Genomic DNA, 13,503 nt, shown 5'->3' on the forward strand with positions numbered 1-13,503 from the left:
AATCCAGTTGTTGGCCATAACTTCGGACTGTGTAGCTATTGGAAGAGAGAATTTTGTTGTATATTGGTTTATATTGGAGGAGATGATATATTAAAACGTGTCATGTGTTATCTAGTGGATGTAAGATATTATTCTGTTAACAGACAGATAATAAACGTATAAATCGTATGTATGTTGTTTAGCTAGGGGGCATGATATTGACGTGTAAACTCAGTCATGTTGTATCAGACTTATCACACGGGGTATTTTTACAGTTCATATGTAAGAAGATTAATATATGCCTCATACCTTTTTTTATTGAAGAGCTCTTCTGAATCTTCCCGCTGCTCCGTGACGAACCATGAAGAGATCAGCACCATATAATTGAGACATCTGTTCTTATTTGTGAAACCATTAAAACAGCTCTTTATAGTTTTATAATATAAATTTATTACAGTTGTCTCAAATGGTTTTCACAGGTCTGCAGTTTGTCTATATTTTCTATTCTTACAGCTCGCTCCCTAGCTGTCTGTCTACCCCTGTAGACGTCTGTCCTCTCTGGTGGTCAACCCTCAACTCTCTTAATCTCTCTAAACTAACTACATCACGTGTTCTCTTACGTCACCTAATTACGTGTCTCAGACCAACGTTCACAGCTAGTTATTTGTTTATTCAAAACCCCAAAATAATGTTTACATATCTTTCCTATTTTCACATTCCTTGTGCGATTCACACGTCAATCATTTCTTCCGCAATTTAATTGTTTATCTTCTAATCATAATAACTGATCCAGCGACCATCCGTCGCTTAAATCAATTAATAAGAATGCAATAACAATAATAGTAATGTTTTGACCCTTGATCCCGCTTGCCATAGTTAACAGATACTACGCTATGATCACAGCCTATAGGGTCATAAAATTACAATTCTACAGGCAGTGATTTTTTTTACCAACATGAATTTTCCCGAGCAAACTTCTGACAGTGATCCTGGGAGCTTATATGTATTTTTCAATTCTTTTCGTGGAAAAACCCCAGTGTGTAATGACAGGATGTCACCTTTGCAATCTAAAATTGATTGACACATTTTGTTTTTGGTGAAATCGGCTCTTTTTTTAGAGGATTCTAAATGCGAAAGTAGTTCAGCAACTTTATGGAACGTAAATTGTGATAGTGGGTTTTTAATCAAGGCTGGAGTTATAAGGGGCACGTGTTTATAACGTGTCTATCTTGAAATAATCCTTACATGGAAGATATTAAGAAAACGAATGCAAACAATAATCATCTAATTTATACGAAATGAATGACTGTAGAAATGATGCTTAAAAGCAACAACTCTTAGACAGAGTTCAACAAAGAGTCTCAAATCTGACAGGCTCCGCACTGCCAGCTAAGCTTAAACCTCTGTTCTATCGCCGCAATGAACCTGTTTTATAAGTACTTTAATGCAATGCCTTCTGGTGAACTCGTAGCTTATGCACTCTCTCGACGTAAAAGCAGCTTCATTCTTGAAATCTCTAGATGCCAGAAATTATACTACTCCAATACGGTTCTTTTCCTCATATTTGTGAAATTCTTTTCCTGTTTCTTGCTTCCATGACTGTACAAACATTCAGAAGTTCAAATAAATGTAAGCATACATCTTGCTGTCCAATTCTCGCTCTAAACACAGTGTTTAATAGTAGATTGCTACATTTAAAGCGGCAATATGCCTTGTTTGAAGTAAGAAAAAAAACTAAAAAGTACTAAGCTTTGTCAACATTTTCAGGTTAACTTAATTTAGAATGATCCCATCTACTAGTAACCCTAACCCTAACCCTAAACCTCACTTACTGACAGTAATGGATATTTGAAATGAAATATATATTTAGTTACTTAACTGAAATCTTGCATTGGAATGATTGATGAGATTTAGCATTGAGTGTAAATGTTTTATTGATTAACTATACCATGTGAAGTAGATTAGATATAAAGAACAAATTACATTTATAGTCGCATCACGTACTGTTTTGAAAAAAAAATCTAATTACCCAGATAACTGTTTATCAGAAATAACTTCAAGTTACATAACTGTTTCTAAAAACGTAAAATATAATTTATGTTTAAAATCAACGACGTCTTCGAAAACATATACTTGTTTTCCGGTGAGTCACTACATGTATTCCGTTGTTTAGATCTTGTAAAACTAATAAATTATGGCACTTGAAAGAATCATTTTGTTTTGCTTCTTTTTCATTTTTGTTTAGTTTTGTTTTTTCTATCTATTGCTTTATCTCTCTTTTCTATTGTCTCCTTTTATACTGAACGAGTGCACATGCAAATATAAAGACTCACAAATAATATCAGACGCTAAGTCGACATTTATCAGTTTAAAAAGGACATTCTTGCAATTTTTAACTTTTGAATTAAGATAAATATATCTCAGTGCAAAGAAAATTTAATGAGTACAATCACAATCAACACAGTTTTTCTATAGCAAATAAGTGTATTCATGTAAGTAACTTGAAGATCTTGCGTTCTGCTGGCGATGAAGTCGCTGAAGGCGTTTTTGATATCGCTTACATTTTTGAAAAATTGAAAAGTAGTAGTCGGTAGGGGTAAGGTCTGCAGAGTATGGCAAATGGGGTAGAGTTACGTCACCTTGTACAACATCTGCTGGGTCGGTTAAGCAACGTCATGTTAGGCATTGTCCTGGAGGAGAATGGGGTATTTTCTATTGAATAATGCTGGTGTTGTTGTCGAATCTTCTAATGTATTTCATGCATTTCTTGACAGTAGTTCTCCGGCATGTTTCGTTCGCATTAAAAAAAAACTGTAATGGATGAGTCCGGTCACAGACCAGCTAACAGTCAACCTAACCGTCTGGAAGTGTAGTGGAGTTTCGTCGGCATCCAACCAATGGGTTGAACGTTAACGGTTGTAGTAAGAAACCCACGTTTCATAGCATGTCACAACCTGGCCGAGAAAATTGTAGTTATTGTTGCCTAATAGAAGGGAAGATGAAACTTCATTACAGCTTTTACTTTGGTCTTCATTCAATTCGTGAGGCACCAATTTCTCAAGTTCAATGTCTTTCCAACCTCTCTCAAGTCGTTGGAAATCGTTGTATACGTTTCGTCCAATTCAAAAGCAAGTTCTCGAACAGTTGTGCATGGATTTGCTGTGACTAAGTAATTGATAGTTGGTAAATCTAATAGTCGACTACGACGTCTTTTCTATTCAATACTCTTTTCGTTGCAACGAAATTTCTTAGACCGCCATTGTGTTGTGCGTTTGTTAGTGGTCCCTGAGTCAAACGCCTCATTGATATCTTTCAGTTTTATTTTATTTTATTACCTTTCTATCCACATTACCTCTTTATATCTACATGTGTGGTCGATCTGAATATAGTTTTTACTCATTTTCGTAGCAAATAAAATAGTTGTGATTTGGAAGTGAGAGACTTCTATTTAGCATCGTGTCTAACAGAGGGATGAGGAAAGCTGACCAGCAAGATGTTTTAGTTCTACAAGTTAGTACAGTATGGAAAGCCGGGAAAAGAGACGGAGTCTAACTTCCAGCAATCCAAGGAGAGAAACTATAAGAGAAAAATGCCTATCGGCATATTGGGAGTTTAAAAATAGAGGATGGAATTTTGCTGCTTTTAGTCGGATTAGTCGGATTAGTCGGAAGTATATACGTTAGGCCGGTACCAGTGACATCGCATTCCATTAAATACTTGTAAACAGGTTCAGGATGCGACATTGTGGCGATGGAAATAGATTTAATATATCTTTATTTTTACGTAATCTCCTACGTAGTTAAGTTTACTAGTTGATGATAGACAAAGACACCAAAACATGGTCAACTTTATACTTGGACGGATAAACCCCCTCATAATTTAAAGCAACGGTATAAAACAAACAAACAAACTGATTTAGAATTCATATAGGTTTTGTGGGCAAGTGAAAGATTGGTATTATGCAATTCTAGTGAACAACTACATTAATTGTCGTAAGTGATCATGGGTTTGAGACTCCCTAAAAGGGTAGTTATGCCTTTCATCCATGAATTATTTGCACGGTTTGGAGTTGTCGACTGCTTAATAAGTGACAACTAAAATCAATTTAGTATAAACTTCAAGGTGTTTAGTGTGCTGTTTCAAATGTATCATGCAACGACTCCCCAGTAACACCCCCGATCGACGGGCAAGTGGAACGCATTGTCGGTACTTTGGAATGAGCACTCAAAAAACATGCGGCTCATTTACAGAAATATCACGGCAACAGTTTATATATTTTTTTTTATACATAGGCATCACCACATTATCAAGGCCAAGATGCCACTCAAGGATAAGGGTTAAAGATTGTACATTAGAAATTGGACAATATAGTAATCATTAGTAATGAAAATTTGGAAAATTTGATAACTTATATGAAACGGCTCATCAAGAACTTATTTACGTTAGACTTGAAGACAACCATATTGTAGTCAGCCGGAAAGCAGGAAAACGGAAGGCAATTCCACAGGCGTGCAGTTCTAAGAAAGAAGCTTTGTTCATGGAATCTACGTTTAGGTTTAGGCACAGATAAAGAGTGGAGGTAATTATTGATAGTGTTTACAGCTAGACGAGTTTCTTGTGAAAGTTTGGCGAGAGGCGACCATAGATTGAAGCTCAGTCGAACACTTTCCATGAAAATAACGATACATCAGAGACAAACTCGCAACATCTCTTCTGTGAGATAGAGGTTGCAAGGAAGAGAAAAGGACAACTCCTACGAGGCTACGAAGTCTTTTTGAACTCTTTCAAGGCAGGCCAAGTCCTTTCTAGCAGCTCCTGCCCAGATGTGGCAACAGTATTCTATCCTTGAACGTACCTGGCTCTTATATAGATAGAGAATAGCATCAGCAGTGAGATATCTACCGGATCGATAGAAAGATCCCACCATTTTTCCAGCGGCCTTGGCAACAGATTTGATGTACGTGTTCCATTTAAGATCAGGAGTAATGGTCAATCCAAGAAGCTTGTCAAAAACTTGAGGCCTCCTGAAGACGAGAGCCATTCATTTCAATTGATGCCAGATGTGGATCAGAATGTTGATTATGTAAAGAGAGAAGCTTGGTTTTAGATGCATTAAAAGTAACCAGCCACTCCTTACCCCATTGTACTACGTGCTCAAGATCAGAGGAGAGAGAATTGGAGAGAACTTGGTCGTTTACTGTCTTAGATGTGCTACCATAAATAGTAGTGTCGTCAGCATAGATGTCTACAAATGATGTAAGGATGTGATTTGGAAGATCATTAATATAGATCAAGAAAAGAGTTGGGCCCAGGATGGATCCCTGAGGGACACCGGCATTAATACTGTGAGCTTCTGATTTTTGCCCCTCAACTACTACTCTTATGAACCTATCAGAAAGAAATGATTTAATAAAATGGATGATAGGTGGCGAACAACATTTGCTGAATCCTATCTGGTCATCTGCCGCCACACCGCAAATCTCGTAGGCCCGCAATCAATGAGAGTTAGAAAGGGCTTGCCACTGTAATGGGTAATATCAATGGCCAGCCGCTACCACACACTCTCAACTTCCAAGCGACCCTTCTGCCATCGCTCTGGTGCAGGATCAATAGACTGGCAAGCCTCACAATTTCTGATGATCTGTCTGACATCCATCTTGGTCACTGCTGGGTATACGCGCCTCACAAAATAAAGGGTCCTCTTGATACCCGGATGTCCGCTCTGTGCATGAATTTTTTGTATTTGACATGGGTCGATTGCAACTTCACAAGATCGAGCAGTAATCTCCATTCCCATCCTCGGGGCTTCATACCATTTGTGAGGTACTCGGGTCAGTTGGTCAGCACGATTACAATGTGATGGCACCAGAGTGACGCTCAGTGATAGCCCATACTCAGATACCAGGTTTTTTTAGCGTGCCTAGCCTTCTCCGTATTAACATTTCGCTTGCTGCCTTGGTACGGATTCGTGTCCGTCCTGAAAGTGTGTCAGACACCTAGTGGTAGACACAGAGAGAATCTGTATACAAGTTCAACTTCTTAGACTGCCACTGCAGGGCCAGATTTACCCCCTTTACAACAGCGTCCAACTCTGCCAGGTTGATATGCTGACAATCTGTTACGGGCCGCAGCCAACATGCATCTTCGAACACGTTTCCTCCTTGCTCCAACGATACTCCCAACGCCAAACAACTGGCATCAACCCACACACCTACGTTGTCTCCGTTAACACACCACCGCCCACAGGCAGGGTCCTTCTTGTTCACTCTCTCCAGTGTCTCTTTAATAATCAGAGTTAGTAGGACATGATCGGATATGTCATCCCAACCCGTGGTTGTTAAATTTGCTCTGCGTTAAATTACACCAACAGCTGCGCGGAGCCAGCCAAAGACCGGTAAGTGACCAACGTTTTCCACACCAAGAAAAAACGGTCCACCTTGTAACGAGGTTGGGGATGCTCGGAATTTCACTGCCCAGCCTCGATTGTAGGGTGCCATCTTCTTCATAAACATCCAATCCCAATACACGTGCTCCTTCCCTTAAACGTTCGGGATTCTTGCATTCCAGACCAAACTGAGCCAACTTTTCTTTGACACACGACGCAGACTGTACATCTTCATTGGCATATACGTCATCAATGTAAGCTGACGTTGAGTCCCTCATGGGCTTTTCTTTGGACAATACTGTGTTGACAATAGTCTTCATGATCTGTGGTGCCACATTTAGGCCAAAGCCGAGGCGTGTAAGGCAGTATCTCTGCCCCTGAAACCAAACTGTCTGGAACGGCATCAACGCCTCATCAACTCGCACCTGTAAATAGGCTTTTCGCAAATCCAATATCGAGACATTAGGGCCTTTCTGACGCCATTAACTCAACTTGCTGGCACATAGGCCAGCATCGGCAGTGTAGGCTTCAATATGCTTGTTAAGCTCCCTATAGTCTAGCACGGGCCGTACTTTCGACTTGTTTTGTTGGACTACTGCCATCAAGGGTATTAGACCCTTGGGAGGCCCAAGCTTGTCCTCAGGGTAGGGGATTAACCACCCATCTTGGATCCACGCCTTTAGTTCCCTTTCGTATTCTGCTCGGGTCTCACTGGGTATAGGGTACTCTGCAACCCCATTCTTGAGTTAAGTCGATGCCATTCCCTCGGTCCACTTCCAAGATGCAATCCAGGCCCTCTTGCGAGAGTCGTAGTCCACTGTAAAATCCGGCCGATCGATGTGGAGCGCTGCACACACTGGGGCCTCCAAGAATCGCACTTTCCATCCCGATGAATTGCGACTACCCCCAGCGCCTTGATGGCATCGTATCCGAGCAACAGGTCAAACCCCAGGAGATTTCCTTGGGACACGAGCACATTCATCTTAGTGGCTGCACCGGTGTCCGTGTAGATCTCGACAGTTCCAGCTCCACAGCATGTCTGGGTCTCGCCTCCTATCGTGGTGACTTTGATCTTTCTCTTAGTCCGACTTGGACACAGCCTGGCGCTCACTATAGTATGCGAACAGCCTGAGTCGAGAAGTGCTGAGCAGGGTATCCTGTTTACGTAGACGGTCATCACTGGTTGCGCCTTGTTCAACTTTTGCTCGGGGAGCAGGGCGGCGCTGACGTCCTCTCCCCTGATACGTTTCCCGCACAGTTTTGGGCTAGATGCCCCAAACCGCCACAATTAAAACAGCGCACACGCCCCCCTGTTGGTGCAATTCCTTGCAAAATGTCCGCGTCGGCCGCAGCGAACACATTTCCCATTGCTTGCAGGGTTCTGATTCGGAATCTCCCGAGCGCCAATCTGGCCTGTCTGTGTCGCCATCACAACTGGTTCCCCCAGGTCCTCCTCATCTTCAAGTTCGAGCAAGTTCCATCAAGTGTTCCATGGTCGTTTTTGAAACGCTGGTTGAGGCTCTCAGTAGCTACTTCACGCGAGTGGGAAGTCCCGCCACAAACGCGTACGCGAGCGTCCGCTCCGACACCCCTCCACCGAACAGGACTGTAAGTTTCTTTAACTCCGCGAAGAAAACGTCCACGCTTTCATCCGGTAGAAGTTTTCGGGAAGCAAATTTTTCATAGGCCGTACAAGGATCCATGGTAAATCCCTTGTACAGCGCAGCTTTAATTGCGGTGACATCTCCCTTTTCGGCAGCACTGAGTTGCTTATATACACTCAAGGCACCCCCAGCCAATCTCAGGGGAATTACAGTGTGTACCCTTTTCACCTCACAAAGGTCGCACGTCAGCTCGACCCTTTTCAACCCAGTCGACGATGGGTGTGGACCCGTCAAACTCGGGTATGAGCGTTAAGTCGAATTTCGACTAGATCATAGTCCTAGAGGCAAAATTGCCCAAATAGCTTGTAAAAAAATGTGTAAGGAAAGTCCTTTAAAAAGATGTAGATGTATAAGGAAAAATTCAAGATGGCGCCCGACTCTCTCTTTAACACGGTAAGTTCAGGAAAAGATGTTATAAATGTTGCAGCAATTCAATAACCATTATACACCGGTTCTGCACAGAATCCAACTAGCAAGGTGCCTAGACGGACGCGAACGGTTACTCAGACCGGACCCAACAACGGTAAAATATCCTCACACGGCACGTGAAGCAACAGCAACACGATTCCCTGACCAACTCAATCGTCGCTCTCCCAACCTCTTTTTCATCACCCGCTTTTTATCGTCGTTGTAGGCCGGCTAAATTTGCATATTGCGAGAATTCGTGTGACTTTGCGAGACATCATACTTTACAAAAGACGGCGGCCGCCATCTTGGTCTTTCTTTTCTATTTTCGGTCGGTGACGCCGAGCTGGTCTCGAGGTAAGTCTTTTCCCCTCGTCCGTCTCTCCCACGTACCCACACAACACGCAAACACGCGGACGCTTATCTCCTGGATGCACGTTACATTAAGGCTTCTTTAAACAAGTATAGGATCAAGTATTATTGCGTTAAGATATATTTCGCTTTTGGGTACTATTTGATATATAATTATTGTATTTTTTAATAATTTTTCCAAGGTTATCGCTACACTTATAACTAAGTTTGAGAGTGTTTTTTTTTTTTGTGAAAACCCCCATAGAGGATCTTCTCTGGTGGAAATATGGAGTATAGACTTTTGTCATTTATTCATAATATATATATATATATATATATATATATATATATATATATATATATATATATATACATATATATATATAGAGAGAGAGAGAGAAATATATATATATATATATATATATATATATATATATATATATATAACTGTATGTAACCGAATTCACATTCCATATATGTGTAAAATATTTTCCCTCCTTGAATAGTAAACTTTTCTGGTTAAAAGGTAAAGCCCTGATCGCAACACCAATGGGGATTGACTACTATTAATTATAAATTTTATTAATTAAAAAAATAGATTAAAAGTAATGTTATGTTCGTGTGAAATGCAAAGCAGTATCTAAATGCGTATGTATGTAAACAGAAGTTTACAAACCAATTAATTCAAAGCGGACAGTTACATTTTCCCAACTTCCGCTCCCTACCACAAACTAATTCGACTTGTAAGAATGTTTTTCTATGAGTCGGTTTATTTTAGTAGTAGTAGCCTTATGAAGCTGGATCTCTAATGAGAGAGCAGCTGGCCCATCTATTTAATGAATTATGTTTGTACCGGGGGAACGCCTGCTGCATGAAATATTGTCTAAATATAACAAAGTGTTTCATTTGAAAGTTTAATCCGAACCGCATTCAATATGAATCCATAGCACCAATAAGATTCCACCTTCATATATACAAAGTAACCAACAAGTGCTGCCCGTTTTAAAGGATGTTAAAAATTACTTCAGAGTATGTGTATCTTATATGTGGTTTTGGAACTAATCGCCGTCAACATCAACCACATTTTATCAACTTGTCTTCAGTTGTATACTCTCTTTGCGGAAACCCCAGTTGTTTAAAACGTAAAGAACCCGTGAGAACTTAGGTTGTAATCGGATGGCGCCAGGTCAAGTGATTAAGGTGAAAGATCAATCATGCGACATGTGGTATGCCGTTGTCTTGGAGAAAAACACACATAAACGATTCATCGGTGTCGGGTAAAGACTTGAATATATATATATATATATATATATATATATATATATATATATATATATATATATATATATATATATATATATGCATCTGTTATGTCTTGAAATAAGCCATACAGAAAACAGAACAACTGAATAGAGTTTAAACAATGTATTACTGGAACAACAACGTAAAAAGGTTACAACTGAAAAGAGTAGTAAAGGTCAGCGAGTAGGCGAGGGTCGCTCTGCTGTTTAATCCACACCTGGGATCAAAAGGTCTATGATTTATATAATGGATAGGAAAGTCCATTTGGAGGATGATTCCACCACAACACCCCTCTCCCAAGCTGATTTCCGTGGTTCTTTCTTTTTAGGGCAAACCACCAAGGGTATGTTCGCTTCCTCTTTCTGCCGGAGCGTCTCAGTTCTGACATACCTTTTTGAGCGTCTATGTCAAAACAGTCATACACAGTTTCAATCGCCTCACTGCCGGCCTGCGGTGGTTCTTCTTGATACTCGTAGCAGCGTTTCCTGATTTGGTTCAGGTGCCTCTTATGTTGAAACTTTGGGCTCTGAATGATGAATTTAACATGGCCGATTCTTCGTACAATCGTGCCCTGTTCCCAAAAAGAAACGCTATTTCTAAAATGTCAACAATACACGTTATCTTCGCTGTTAAACCATTCCGTTGGCATTGTAGAGGTTCTGTTATGTACTATGTTTGGGGAGCAGTTTATCAAATACGGATTTTATTTTCCGTCCAAACATAATTTCTGCTCGGGATCCCGCATCTGGTTTGTTCGGATGTCTCGTGATTCTGTAAACCTGCAGAAATTGCTGAAGGGCCTTTTCTTTCGGTGTACTGGACGCCTTTTTTAATGCCCTTTTAAGCGTATCGGTGAAGCGTTTGGCCTTGTCGTTGCTTCTGGCGTGGTACTGGGGTGTCTTAATATGCTTGACTTGATACGTCTCGCAGAATTCTTTGAACTCTGTCGAGGTGAACTGTGTAGCATTGTCGCAAACCAAACAGTCTACAACCCCAAACCGAGCAAATAATTCAAATAAAAATGGTTTCTTTGTTGCTGTGGTCGTTTTTTTTTTTGCATCTTAATACCTCTAGCCATTTAGAGTAAGAGTCAATTACTATCAGGTAGTAAAAATCCTCCACAGATCCAGCATAATCGATGTGGATCCTCGACCATTGTTGTTCAGCCTAAGGCCAAGGTTTATATGTTATCGATGGTGCTTTTGCAGTCAAAGCACAACCTTACATCTGTTCACCATTTCGGTAGTATCTTATACCACAGCTGGCCAATAAACAAAACTTCAAATTAGGCTTTTCATTCTGTTTATTCCTGGACGCCCCATATTAAAATCATTGAGAATTCTTCTTTGAAAGGTGTGGGGGATGACTACCCTTTCACCGTATAACAGTATTTCGTTGAAACCAGAAAAATGTCTGAACTCTGTCACCCAGTGCTAATTTCTGCTTCGTGGTTTGGATGAAATTGTCATTTAGGGATTCTGACTGAAGTGTAACCGGCAGATCGTGGATAATATTGTTTATCATGGTGTTTACATCACTATTGATATGTAGTGCCGCGATTACTGAATATTCAAGAGGTTCCATTTTGGCAGGAATCAGTCTACAGAGACCATCATGTTTTGAGGAGAGAAATTGAATTGTAAAATTATAGTTCAGCAGAATAGTTCCCTATCTTAATAGTCGGTTCGCAGTGAATGTTTGAAGTCCTTTGTTTATCAAAAAATGGATATCAACGGCGTATGGTCGGTTTGTAGAAAAAAGTCTGTCTTCCGTACAAGAACTGGTGGAATTTTGATAATAATTTGCCAAAGCTAAAAACTCTGCAATTGAGTTATGTTTACTGCTACCGGCATTTCTCTAATAGCGGTAGCCCCATCTGGGTCTGAGTGTCTGCCATATTTATCGATTATTTGACCCAGGTATTTAATTGTTTGTAAAAAGAACTCGCATTTATCTGCTTTGTTGTTAAATCCATAATCTTGTATTCGACTGAATACTTGCCTGATATGGTTTTCATGTTCCTCCTGCTTTTGCTCGCTATGATAATATTATCAAGATATGCGATTGCGGTGGCCAAGCCAGGCAGCATAGTATCCATTACTTGCTGGAATATTGCGGGTGTCAACTTGATTCGTCCATTTTGCATTGTCAGCATTAGCAATTTCAAAACGTTGGCTGAATTTTACAAAACGGTTTTATTCTTTCTTATTTCTTCCCCCAGACAATAAAACAAGCAGAAAAAAATACAAATATATAAAAAGTTCGTTGTCTAAAGAAAAAAATCAAGTGTATATTTTTCTCTAGAGAGAAAAAAAATAACGCCCGATTGTAGCAGTGAAAACCACGAGTGACGAATCTTTTTTCCCAAAGTGTAAAGTTACCTTTCCAAGTCGCGACGAACCTTTTTTCTTTTAGCAAAAGGACAGCGCTATCTTTGAAAGTGGTGACGAACTTTTTTCTTTTCAACTCTTTTTTTCCGTAATTATCTGCATTGTTTTTAGTTACCGTGAACCTTTCTGTTTAAAGTGTAATGATAGACACTTCCTTAGGCTTGATAACATTTGATAACATTAGTATTTTTAGAATATTATTTCAACCCGAGTATTTTTTTCAATATCGTTACTGGTTTCGATTTTAGTATGCTCCTTGAATCCAATGACGACAGTGTTTAGTTTTTTAGAACACTATTTTTAAACGTGAGTACGTTCTCCGAATTTAATGTCGCCAGTGTTATGGCTTGCAATAAGCAAAAAAGGAAACAGAACAATGAAATATAGTTTAAACCATGTATTACTGGAACAACAACGTAAAATTTTTACAACTAAAAAGAGTAGTAAATGTCACCGAGCAGGCGAGGGTCCCACCTGGGATCAAAAGGTCTATGGTTTATATAATGGATAGAACAGCCCATTTGGAGGTTGGTTCCCCGAAAACATGAATACAGAACAGATTTATTTAATAATTTTCTTTTAAAATAACTCGAATGGGCAGACAGAGGGAGAGCGATAGTCACTGCTTAATTATCCATTGTTACACTGTGTCACTTGGTATGCCAACTCATGTTTGTCTACGTATATATATATATATATATATATATATATATATATATATATATATATATATATATATATATATATATATATATATATATTTCTGTATATTCACACAGGCGAAGAATAGTGACCTCGGATCAAGGATGTTGACTACGGATGATATTTCAATTTTTTTTTATTTGATTTTATATACTAATGGATTTAATGAACTAACATCTAATCCTAATACAAGCGTGACGGGTAGAAACCGCACGCATGAATTGACATTTCCTGTTGCCGGTCTGGCATAAACGGGATAATGTCATTGCTGAACAGATTACCGTTATTATTTTTTATTTTTTTTATTTACGGACGCTTATCGGTA

Source organism: Euprymna scolopes, chromosome 24 (genome assembly GCF_053919585.1).
Source record: "Euprymna scolopes isolate OS-2025 chromosome 24, ASM5391958v1, whole genome shotgun sequence".
Classification (NCBI taxonomy): domain Eukaryota; kingdom Metazoa; phylum Mollusca; class Cephalopoda; order Sepiida; family Sepiolidae; genus Euprymna; species Euprymna scolopes.